Raw genomic sequence first — 12,804 nt, 5'->3', positions numbered from 1 at the left:
CCTGATACCCCTCCATCACAAATAGCCTATACTTTTAACAAGCACTTCATAAAATCAATATCAGACCTACTAACAAGGACCCCTTATGCTGGACCTCCCCACCCTTCAACTTTCTCAGACATAAACCCTAGACCATCAACTACCTCTAACACCTGTCATTAAAAACCCTCCTACTCGACAAACTGTCTTAAAAGCCCCATTCTCATTTCAGCCCATACCCACTGACACCATTAAGAAAGTACTACAAAAACTAAAACCCTGCTCCACCTCAGCTGATAATCTTCCACCACACTACCTCAAACTGGCTGCCAACTCAATCACCTACCCAATCAGTATCCTTATAAATAGGTCTTTATCTGAATCAGAAGTTCATACCATAAGGAAACAATCTCACATCACCCCCATCTACAAAGGAGGCAACTCTTTTGAACCATCCAATTTCCGTCCTATATCCATCTTGTCACCCATATCCAAAATTCAAAAAGGTATCCATCAGCAGGTAATGCAAAATCTACTGCAAAATAATCTTCTAACCAAAACCCAGCATGGCTTCCGACACAGTCACAGCCCTATTATCCTTTAGAGGCACAGTGAACGAGGCCAGAAATGCAGGATGCGATACCGCATCAGTATTCCTTGATCTCTCCAAGGCCTTTGACAGTGTGTCTCACCCCTTACTACTGAATACACTGTCTAACTTAGGCTTCTCACATAATACAGTAAAATGGTTTCAGAGCTACCTCAAGGATCGCAAACAAGCAGTGAAATGATCCAATGAACTCTCACCCTTGCTCCACAACCCTAATGGAGTCCCTCAAGGCTCTATCTTTGGACCCCTACTCTTTAACATTTTCACAAACTGTCTTCACACTGCCTCTCATTCTGGACCCTCATTCAGTATGCTAACGATTCCACCATAATATGTACTACTCAATCACTACCAGAACTACTTTCAAAAACTCAACAGTCCTTTACTGCAGCTGAATCCTGGCTAAGAAATACCCAACTCTTTCATAATCCAAAGAAGACTAAACTAGTACTGTTTCATCCCTAAAACACCTCCCCTGTTGCTGATCATTTCAATATCCTTGCATCACAACACTGTCACAGAAACAGTGCAGGAAACCAAACTTCTAGGTGTTATTATTGACAATAAACTTTCATTCAACCCCCCCATATACAGCAAAATATAAAGAAAACTTATAAAAATTGTGACTGTTATATAGAAACAAACATTTCTTTACTGCAGCAACCAAAACTACCCTTGCAAAAACATTTGTACTTCCCTCCCTTCTTTATGGTGCCCCTGTCTAAACTAACTTAAAAATTCTACCCTAAGCAAGTTGAAACAGTGCTACAGCAAAGTTGCAAAGTTTGCCTCAAACTCTAAATATCACACACACCACTGTAAACCACTACAAGAACTAAACTGGCTTGAACTCCCCAACCAGCTTGCCTTTATTCAGCTATCCACCTTGCACAACCTTATTTTCAAGCCTGCTGCCTGCCCTGCACGAGACAATCTAGTCACACCTTACACACCAAATCGATCCATACGATCAGAAGACAAAAATCTCATCGCTATCTCAAAACCCACAAGAAAACTGGGTCACTCACTGTATTGTTTCTCTGTGTCTATACTTTGAAATTCACTACCTCTAGCTATCAGGTCTATGCCTAGTCTAACCCATTTCAAAACCTCTTTAAACCATCACCTCATATATACATGGCTCTGCTCCTGCATAAAGCCTGCCTAATGCTCAGCTCTTTCCTCTTCTTCCACACTGGCCTCATCCTCCTCTTCTGTCACATTTCGCTCCCTCACAGTCTGCAAGGACCTAAAGCTCTGCTAACTCCATCTCTGTTTCTTTATCATATCCTTAAGTTACTGCTCAAGCTGTAATGTCGCTATTCTTAACTCTCACTATCTCACTGCATCACTAGCTTTCTGGCTGTTATTTTCCTAACTAAAAGCCATATCCTATTTTTCATGTACTATAACAATCAGTATCATACATTACATCACCTACATACTAGTTCTGTACACTATCTACTCGTAGGCTATGTATACGGTGAGAGTAACTATCACTATCTATGTTTTAACTCCTATTCAACTTTTCTAATGTCATTTGTATTGTATTAAATTATACTGTATTTGTTCTGTATGTGGAGATTTTCTCCCCGGGCCTCTGCTGAAAATGGGTTCTGTAGACCCAGTCAGACCGCCCCGGTAAACAACTGTCAAATAAATAAATAAAGAAATAAAAGAAATAAAATATAAAATTTAGCACGCTTAACTACCAGATTTAAAATGTAGTCCACTACCATGGCAACTGAAACCATTTTGATTACGTTTGGTTAACTGTTGGATTTAATCTGTAGTCCAGTACTGTCAAAACTGTAGAACAAAGACAGGAAGTAGAATTTGGTGATAAACAAACAACACCATAAAGAGTGGCCTGATGTCACAACGTCTGCTTCATTTAAGTTCTCATCCAGGCAACATCAGAAGCCTTGGTAGCCTACTTTAAACTGTTTTGTTTGTGATATGAAATCAAAAATATATGAAATTAAATTAAAAGTCTCTAATATGTTCTTTTGCAGTCAGCACCAGACTTAAATCTAAGGAATGCTGTCAGAATTAGACATCTCTGCATCTCTCACAGATTCCTAGATTCGTAGACTGTTACTATGCTAATGAACTTAGGGTCACTTTCTAAGCATAGCCAAGGTTTCCTGAATGAATACTGATGCCCTATATCCAAGTAGGACATTGAGGGTATGATATATATGTAGAACACCAAACAGGAGCCAGTATACAACAAAGAACTTAAATGTCTTCTGGTACCTCGGCTGAACACAGCCTTCAAAGGAATAATCAAAGACATACAGCTGCATCTTTTTATACATTTACTAAATTGAATAATTAAACAATTCATCAATTAGTCGGTGCAAAAACATTTAACTACAAATTCAACAGAATTTAGTAGAATAACAGTAAAACACTCATATTTATTAGAATATTAAAAGTTAATATTCATTTCTAAATTCAAACCCTTAGGCACTAAAGTACCAAAGTTAAGAATGAATCTACTTTCTAAGTTCAGAAGTTTTTGTGAATATAGACAACCCCAGGATGTTAGAAATAGACTTTTAAATAGGGGTTATTCTGAAGATAATGTTACATATAGTGAACGTAGGGTTTTGGGTAATAAGAGTTTAAGAATTAATTCTGCACAAAGCTCTTATATTTGTAAAAATTCTGATTTAGTAAATAATGATAAAATGTTTTTTGTGACAAAATATTCCCCCTTTTCTAATACACTTAAGTTTATTGTAGACTTTTTATGGTCTATTGTTTGTGACAATGATGAGATAGGATATTTGTTCCCTAAAAGGGTTAGTTTTTCTTATGGTAGATTTTCTAACCTTAAGGAACTTTTGAGTTTGAAATATAATACAAAGAATTTGAATGAAGGCAATGGTATGTTCAAATGTGGCAGATGTAAAATCTCCCCTAGAGTTAAAAACCTTTCAGGTAGTGTTATAAATGGCATTAAATTTAACGCTACTGATAGATTTAACTGTAAATCATGTGGGGTTATCTATATAGTGGGTTGTGGATGTGTTCCATCTAAGTATTATATTGGTCAGACTAAACGACAGGTAAAAATACGTATAATGGAACATATTGGTGATGTTAGGCATTGTAGAACTGATAGTCCCATTTCAGAACATTTTAATAATACTCATTCTGGTTGTTTGGATTCTTTATTTTTTTGTGTTCTTGGTAAACCAAGTGTTATAGGTCCTGGTAACTATTCACAAAAACTTCTGAACTTAGAAAGTAGATTCATTCTTAACTTTGGTACTTTAGTGCCCAAGGGTTTGAATTTAGAAATGAATATTAACTTTTAATATTCTAATAAATATGAGTGTTTTACTGTTATTCTACTAAATTCTGTTGAATTTGTAGTTAAATGTTTTTGCACTGACTAATTGATGAATTGTTTAATTATTCAATTTAGTAAATGTATAAAAAGATGCATCTGTATGTCTTTGATTATTCCTTTGAAGGCTGTGTTCAGCCGAGGTACCAGAAGACATTTAAGTTCTTTGCTGTATACTGGCTCCTGTTTGGTGTTCTACATTCTATTTTCCTGTGTTTTTTGATGGTATGATATATATCCCAGATCTCCATGGTCTTACAACAGTGCTATGCAGATGTTTGCATTGCAAATGGTTTTGTACTTACTTTAGAAGGAAAACTCATTTGTCAAAGAACATTTATTTGACCCCAAGAAAGTGGCCATGGAGAGGATAACTCCAGCACTTGATATGAAAATTTGGGTTGATATTTCCATGCAGTCTGATAGCTGCTTTCCCTATCCTGTACAGATATGTGACACAGCCATTAACAGTGGTATTTTTAAGTTACTTACTGAATGCATTGGATTTTTGGAAGATTTCTTCATGCCAAAAGCCAACTCAAGCAAATATAACCTGAATATTTCAATCTGTATTATAAAAGTGCTTTAAGAAGCAGCTGATAAATTTAAAAGATCAGCAGTGCATTTATTTTATTAACCAGGGAGTACATTCTCTACGCCCCATTAATCTCACACAACTCTCATCCCTGTTAGCTCATCAACTACAGCTCCTCTGCCCCATGCCAAAAAAAATGCCTTAAAGCTTCTGTGTGCTATAAAACAAGTTGTAAAAGTGTAATCTGTGGCGACCCCTAACCGGGAAAAAGCCGAAAGAAGAAGAACTCAGTATTGTGACCTGACTCAGAAATTAGATGTTCTCTGCAAAATACCAGACAACCAGCAGGTATGACTGCAGAGAATATGTACAGGATGCCAGCTTATTTTAATTGTAGACATAGGTTTAGAGAGGAATACTGTTTATACCTAACTGAGTACATTTTTGTAGCTTTTTATCAGGAACATTATGACTTATAATCACAAAGGTGTTTTTTTGGCTCATTTGCTTTCTGACTCCTGGCTACATCGTCTTTATTTTTTTCATTTGTAAAAAAATATTTAGACATCACACTAAAGTTTGATGGTTTGGTGGTGGGTTAGTTAGTGCTGTTCTTCTTGTTTATCCATTCCACTTCATACTAGATCAGCTAGGTTTTTATAGGTGTATGGGCACTTGGGATGAAGTGTTTTCTTCCTCACTTCCATTTACACTTTTCATGGTAAGCTGAATTTTGCAGCTGGGGCAAAATAGGGATATGATGAGATGAACATTTATTTCTTCACAAATAACACAAATCAAAATAAACTGTGAAGAAAGTACAGTTGTGTACACTTACCATAAATGTAGATGTTCAAGTGTATTCACTGTTGCAGTCATCACTTGTGGGTTATCCCTGCTGGGTAGCCCTTGGCCGGCCCGAATACCAAAGTAAAGCTTGCCCCTCCTGTGTCAGTTGCAGGTCTTCTGGGACTGACATCAGGTCATCAGTGCTATAAAACAGAGCAGCCAACACCATTACATCAGTTTTTCTTGCCCCAACCTATAACAGCCCTATCCAGGAGGCGTGAGGAAGGCCACTCTGGGGGATGCCCATAGGTATATATAGTTGTGAAAGAAATGGAGAGAAATAGAGGGGGAAGGAGGGAGGGAAACCAGAACTGCAACAGTGAATACACTCCAACATCTACATTTATGGTAAGTGTACACAACTGTACTATGTTCATCATGTTTTACTGTTGCAGTCATCACTTGTGGGAAGATTCCCAAAGTTGAAGGTAGGGTGGATGGTAGAATGAAGGAATAGTCGAACAGGAAAGCAGTGTTCTAAGTAGGGCCTAGCATGCCCTGCAGGACTGCAGAGGCAAAGCCTGCCCAGGATTTGGAGAAAAGAGGCAAGTCATAGTGCTTGGTGAGGGTGTGGATGGAAGTCCAAGTGGCAGCTTCTAGGATGCCCTTGGTAGGGACTCCTCCGAGGAAGGTTGTGGAGGTAGACGCTGCCCTAGTGGAGTAGCTTTGGACTGGCTTGGAAGGAATTTTCACATGGAAGTGGTAACAGAAATGGATACAAGTGGATATTCATTTAGAAATGGTCTGCTTGGTAATAGGTTTCCCCTCTGCCCCTGGGGCGAAGCTGACAAAGAGCTGGTCAGTCTTTCTGAGAGACTTGGTTCTATCCAGATAGTATCTAAGTTGTCTGTGCACATCTAGTGAATGAAATATTCTTTTCCTCCTGTTTTGAGGGTTAGGAAAGAAGGTGGGAAGATGAATAGCCTGATTCAGTGTTACATCAGACACCACCTTAGGCATAAAGGAGGGATTAGTTCTGAGACATGCTCTGTCTGCATGGACGATAATGAAGGGTTCAATGGCCATGAGTGTCCGCAGCTCGGACACCCTCCTAGTTCAGGTTATGGCCAGTAGGAAGGTGCTCTGTGTTTTAGCTCTGCTGAGGCAGCTGGTTCAAAGGGAGGTATGGTCAATTTTTCCAAGACATAATTCAGGCCCCAGGCAGGAGTGAGTGGCCCCTAGGTGGCCTGATGTGAGATACCCCTCTAAGGAATTGTTTTATCAAGGGGTGGGAGAACAAATGCTGCTCTGTATGGGCATGGGCAGAGATAGCTAAGGCATGAATTTTGATGGAAGAATAAGATAATCCTTTTTGCACTAGCTCTGCCAGGTTGTCTAGTATCAGAGAAAGAGAGAGAAATGCAAGGGAGCTGCTGGTACCCTTAGTTTGGCACCAGGCATTGAATCTTTTCCATTTTGTTGAGTATGATTTCCTGGTGCTCCTGGCCTCCTTAATTATATCCAGGACCTGCTTGCTCAACAGAGAGTTGGTATCCGCCTTTGGGGTATAAGCCATGTGGATAGGTTGAGAGTTTGCAGACTGGGATGCAGAACTGCCCCTTTTTCCTGGGTTAGAAGTCCTTCTGTGAAGGGCAGATTCCTGAGTGGCTCCTTGGTTAGGCTGAGTAGAAAGGGGTACCAATGTTGCCTGGGCCAGTTTGGAGCAATTAGTATAGCTTTTGGCCCTTCCTCCCTGATGTTTAGCAGTAGCCTTGGGATCATGGGCAAGGGGGGAAAGCGTAGACAAACAGGTTGCCCCAGTGGAAGAAGAGATCATCCACTTTCCAGGCTTTTGGGTGGAGCTCCCTCATGCAGAACTGGTCTAACTGTGTGTTCTCTATGGATGCAAAGATGCCCACTTCTGGGGTCCCCCAAGTTTGGGTGATTGAGAGAAAGGTGTCCCTCTGAAGCTGCCATTCATTGGGGTCCAGGAGACTTCTGCTGAGGAGATCTGCTAGGGTATTGTGATTTCCCTGGGATGTACTGGGCTATCAGGTAAAACCCCATCATTGAAGCATGGTTAGACGACAAAGCAGGTAGGAGTGATTCCCCCCCCCACTTGTTAATGTACCACGACTGTGGTATTGTCTGTTTTGATGAGGAGCACCCCTGAACTCAGGTGGCTCTTGAAGGCTGTAATAGCCCTGAGTACTGCCATCAATTATTTTAGGTTGATATGTAGGTCTAGGTCCCAGGTGCCTTGGGTGCACATGTCTCCTAAGTGGGTGCCCCAGACTTTGTCTGAGACATCCATGGTGATGGTCTGGCCCTGGGGAAGAATTAGAAAAGGTATTCCCCTGTTCAGGGTGCAGACTGCTGTCCACCATAGGAGTTCCTGTCTTAAACAGGGAATCAGGGGCAGTTGTAGCTCCAGAGTCTGAGAGTGCTGGCACCATAGGTTTTTGAGGTACCATTGCAGTTTTCTCATGTACATTCTAGCCAAAGGCACCAGTAGGACATAGGATGCCATGTACCCCAGAGCTTGAAGAAACTTCCTTGCTGTGAGGTGTGTTCTGTGAGCCAACTGTGAAAAGTATTGGGGCAGAAAACTTAGTTTTTCTGGAAATAGGAAGGCTCTTTGGGTGGAAGTGTCCAGGAGAGCTGCCAAGAAGGTGAGTTGTCTGGTGGGTAGGAAGTGGGATTTTTCCTTGTTGATGGTGAATGCCAGAGAGGTAAAGAGGGTTTGGACAAAGTTGAGGTCTTGCAGGAGCTTTTCCTTGCTGTCTGCCTGTATGAGGCAGTCATTCAGATAGGGGTAAATTTGAATGTTTTTCTGCCTGTAGAAGGCAATGACAGGGGCCAGGAATTTTGTGAAAACCCTGGGAGCAGTAGATAAGCCAAAGGGCAGAGCAGAGAACTGAACACGTTGTGAGCCTGCCCTGAAATGAAGGAACCTTCTGCAGGACTTCCTTATAGGGATATGGAGGTAAGCATCCTTCAGGTCCAGGGTGACTAGCCAGGCATTTGGGGTCAGCATGGGCAAGAGCTTTTGGAGCATAAGCATTTTGAATTTTGGCACTATCAGTGAAAGGTTTAATGTGGACAGATCCAGAATAGGGTGCCAAGTGCCCTATTACCTGGGTACCAAGAACAATCTGGAACAGAACCCTTTTCTGGCTTGTTCCTGGGGTACAGACTCCACTGCTCCTTGAGCACAGAGTTTCTGAATTTGTCTTAGGGGTTCTGCCCACTGATTTGTAGCAAAGTCTGGGTACCCTGATAAGACAGGACTTTCTTTGAAGGTGAATTTGTATCCTTGGTAAATGATTTTAGGACCCACTGGTCCTTTGTGATGCATGGCCAGTTTTCTTTGTGAAGGGATAGGTTCCACCTAATGTTTGTGGGGGGGGCAGAGAGGGGATGAGGAGTCATTGCATATCCTTTGGGTAGGAAGTGGACTTAGAACTCCCTGCCCTGAGGGATGTAAAGGTCCATTGTCTGGGCCCCTGCTGTCCTTGTAGGTGCTGCTTGGGGAGTCTGTCCATGCACCCTTTCCTTTGCACAGACCTAGATTGGGCAGAAAAGGACCAGTGTTTGGAGGGGAGGTTCTTGCTGAATCTGGGAGGTTGGACTTGGAGAAAATCTTTTACTGTCTGCATTGATTTAGCTTTACCCTCCATTTTTTTTATCAACTCCTCAGCTTTAGTTCCAAACAAATGATCCTTATCTAAGGGTGCATCTAGGAGTTCAGATTTAACATGATCAAGGAGAGGTTGCTTTTTCAGCCATGCATGTCATGTAATAACTGACCCTTCCACCGTAGCCTTGCTAGAGGCGTCTAGGGTATCATATCCAAAGTAGAGGGAATGCTTTGCCACTTGAGAGCTGGAGTGTAAGAGTTCCCCTAGCTCTCTGGAAGCTGGACTGTCTGGCAAGGAGGACATTTTTTGCTTTAAAAGTTCCAGGGTATGTCGCTGATATTTTAACATATGGAACTGGCAGTTTAGAGCTCTAATAGCTAAGGTAGCAGAGGTGTATACTTTTTACCCCATCTGTCTAGAGCTCTGCTATCCTTGTCAGATGGAATAGGGTTTTTTGGAGGAACTGGCTTTGGCTCCTTTGGATCCCTGGGTGATGACTGGGTCTGCTGCAGGATTTTTAAATAAGTATTTGTGGGTGTCTGTCACCCTGTAGTACCTGTCAGGTTTTTTAGGTGCAGGAGGCAGTGCATCAGGTGTGAAGCTAGACTCCATAAAAACATCCTCCACTACATCCAAAATGGGAGGGATGGCTAAGGGTTTGTGCTGGGGAAGGTCCAGAAACTTTCTTAGCCTCTTCTTAGAGTGGGGATAATCCTGAACTTCCCAATGGAAATATTCCCTAAGAGTGTGTAAGATCTCTCCAAAGGATAGGTCCTCGGGGGTGGGGGGGGATGCAAATGGAATGGATTTCTTTGCATCAGTATCCTCAAAGGTGGTAAGGTGCTGTTGTTCATTGTCTGAATCCAAAATGTCAGATTCTTTGGAGTCTGCTTCTGATAGAATTTCTGGGGAAATGTCCCTTTTTCTTTTAGCATGGGTAGTCTGATTATTTCTGATAGGAGTGATAAGATCCTCAGAAATCTTGAGAAGCTGTTGTGACTGAGCAGGTTGGGATTGAGGAAGATGGCAGCTTGGAATTGTTTTTCTGGGAGTGGTTCTACCTTTAGGCCTCAGTGTTTCAATGGGCCTGGATGTGGATGTAGTCGGCGGAGTGGTCGTTGGTCTTTGTCTTGCATTGGTTATCCAAAAGGCCTCCTCAGAAGCTGGTGCATGCAGAGTGGCTCTGGACCCAACTGCAGGACTGACAATTGATAACTCGGCCGATGTATTCTGATCCAGTGGCATACTGGACTCTGAATGGGTCTCAGTAAAGGCCTGCAGAGGTATAGTGGTGGGTATCAGGAGCTGCATAGGTGCCTCACTGAATTCCACTGAGCGGCTAGCTGGCTTCAGGGTAAAGTCATCTGAAGGCCTAACTTTATGTGGTCTGTCCCTTTCTTTATCCTTTCTCTTTTTGGGGATATCCACTGTATGCTGACTGACAGACACCATTTCGTATTGCGAATTACTGTCTTTGAAATATCTAGCTACTAATTCTGCATATGGCAGATGGTCCTAGCATTAAAGAGAGCACAGAACCGACATCCAGGGATGTCATGGTCTGCACCTAAACAGGTTACACACAAGTTCTGAAAGTCTCATTGTGGTATTTGTCTTCCACAACGGAGACAATTATTTTTTTTTCGGACATCGGTTAGTGCAAGAAAAAGATCCCCAATGGGGTACTTAGCTTTAGTCATTTTCTACTTCACTCTGGCAGTGTCTGACTGATGCACTCGCAAACTGCTTCTGCTTTGGGTTCCACGGCAAGAAAGACTGATGTAATGGCATTGGCTGCCTTGTTTTATACCACTGATGACCTGACATTAGTCCCAGGCAACCTGCAGTTGACGCAGGAGGGACAAGCTTTACTCTGGTATTTGGGCCGGCCAAGGGCTACCAAGCAAGGATAATCCACAAGTGATGACTGCAACAGTGAAACATGATGAACATATAACTGTTCCATGCTTCTGTTCTACTGCGGGCTGCTGGACAGACTGGTAATGCTAAAGGTAATGGGAACAGGATCTTTTGTACTGAGACTTACATTGCATAAACACAAGTAACTCAGTTCTACTGCTGACAAACTCCCAGGATTGTCTCACAAGTCACACAGTAATAACCAACTTACAGTTTTAGTAGGAGAGCCATGTGGCTTTATCAGGAGCTACTGATGTTGCATCCTGCCCTGCTTTCCACAAATATAACTTGAACTGGACAGGACATTTTGTAGGAGAGCCCTGTGGCTTCATCAGCAGTTGCTGATGTAGCATCCTGTCCTGCCGTTCACAACTATAACTTGAACTGGATAGGACATTTAGTAAGAGAGCCATGCAGCTTCATCACCAGCTGCTTATGTAGCATTCTGCCCTGCTTTCCACAAATATAACTTGAACTGGACAGGACATTTAGTAGGAGAGCCCTGTGGCTTCATTAGCAGCTGCTGATGTAGCATCCTGTCCTGCCATCTACAAATATAACTTGAACTGGAAAGAACATGTAGTAGGAGAGTCATGCAGCTTCATCACCAGCTGCTTATGTAGCATTCTGCCCTGCTTTCCACAAATATAACTTGAACTAGACAGGACATTTAGTAGGAGAGCCCTGTGGCTTCATTAGCAGCTGCTGATGTAGCATCCTGTCCTGCCATCTACAAATATAACTTGAACTGGAAAGAACATTTAGTAGGAGAGTCATGCGGCTTCATCACCAGCTGCTGACGTAGCATCCTGCCCTGCTTTCCATAAATATAACTTGAACTGGACAGGACATTTAGTAGGAGAGTCATGCGGCTTCATCACCAGCTGCTGACGTAGCATCCTGCCCTGCTTTCCATAAATATAACTTGAACTGGACAGGACATTTAGTAGGAGAGTCATGCGGCTTCATCACCAGCTGCTGACGTAGCATCCTGCCCTGCTTTCCATAAATATAACTTGAACTGGACAGGACATTTAGTAGGAGAGTCATGCGGCTTCATCACCAGCTGCTGACGTAGCATCCTGCCCTGCTTTCCATAAATATAACTTGAACTGGACAGGACATTTAGTATGAGAGTCATGCGGCTTCATCACCAGCTGCTGACGTAGCATCCTGCCCTGCTTTCCATAAATATAACTTGAACTGGACAGGACATTTAGTAGGAGAGTCATGCGGCTTCATCACCAGCTGCTGACGTAGCATCCTGCCCTGCTTTCCATAAATATAACTTGAACTGGACAGGACACTACTGTCAAATGAATCACTAGTCATGTAAACGTGTTTGTTCTCTGTTCAATCACTGAGCAAGGACTTGCACATGGAATGAAGTGCTATAGTGTGGCTAAGTATAAGAAAAGAAACTGACCTTATTTTGCATCCCAGACAGCCCAATGGACCCTTCTGAAGCCATGGGCTTCAGGGAGCCATATAAAACAACCCTATTATAATCCATCACTGCATATATTAATTGTGTATACACCATTAAGTTAAGTTGTCTCTCTGTTACAATACAGTATTAAGTAATATTCCATAGTAAAATCCCTTTCATTTCTTCTTCATCTTTGTTTTCCTCTGTCACAAATATATTAAATTACAGACAGGCATGCATACAAAAATGTTATGATTAGGCTTACTTAAAGTAAAATATGCTAATACATACAAAGTCTGAAAGGGGAATCAAATATTGAATAAGATGACAGAATAAGGTTGCTCAATTGATGTTATCACTGTTGTTATCATTTCATAGGTCTAAAAATAAAATAAAACAAATTCTTATCATAAAGTATCAGTTAGACAACATTAATAAAGGGAAATAAAATAATCAGGGTATACAAATAAGAATGAAAACCATAAGCAAAAAAATGTGGCTGCCAGATAAGTGTTAAAGCTGTTTAAAAAGCATAGGTTA

General features: G+C 41.7%; 1 protein-coding gene across 1 annotated transcript in view; it reads left to right on the top strand.

Annotated features, from left to right (window-relative positions):
- LOC122812307 (complement C3-like) overlaps window positions 1–12,804 on the top strand; it is a 2,177,376-nt gene that overhangs the window by 1,792,063 nt on the left and 372,509 nt on the right. The window lies entirely within an intron of this gene.

The sequence above is a fragment of the Protopterus annectens genome, chromosome 9.part0, assembly GCF_019279795.1.
Source record: "Protopterus annectens isolate FY-2018-M chromosome 9.part0, PAN1.0, whole genome shotgun sequence".
Classification (NCBI taxonomy): Eukaryota; Metazoa; Chordata; order Ceratodontiformes; family Protopteridae; genus Protopterus; species Protopterus annectens.
The sequence above is the reverse complement of the archived record's forward strand: the minus strand, read 5'-3'. Positions and strand labels throughout refer to the sequence as shown.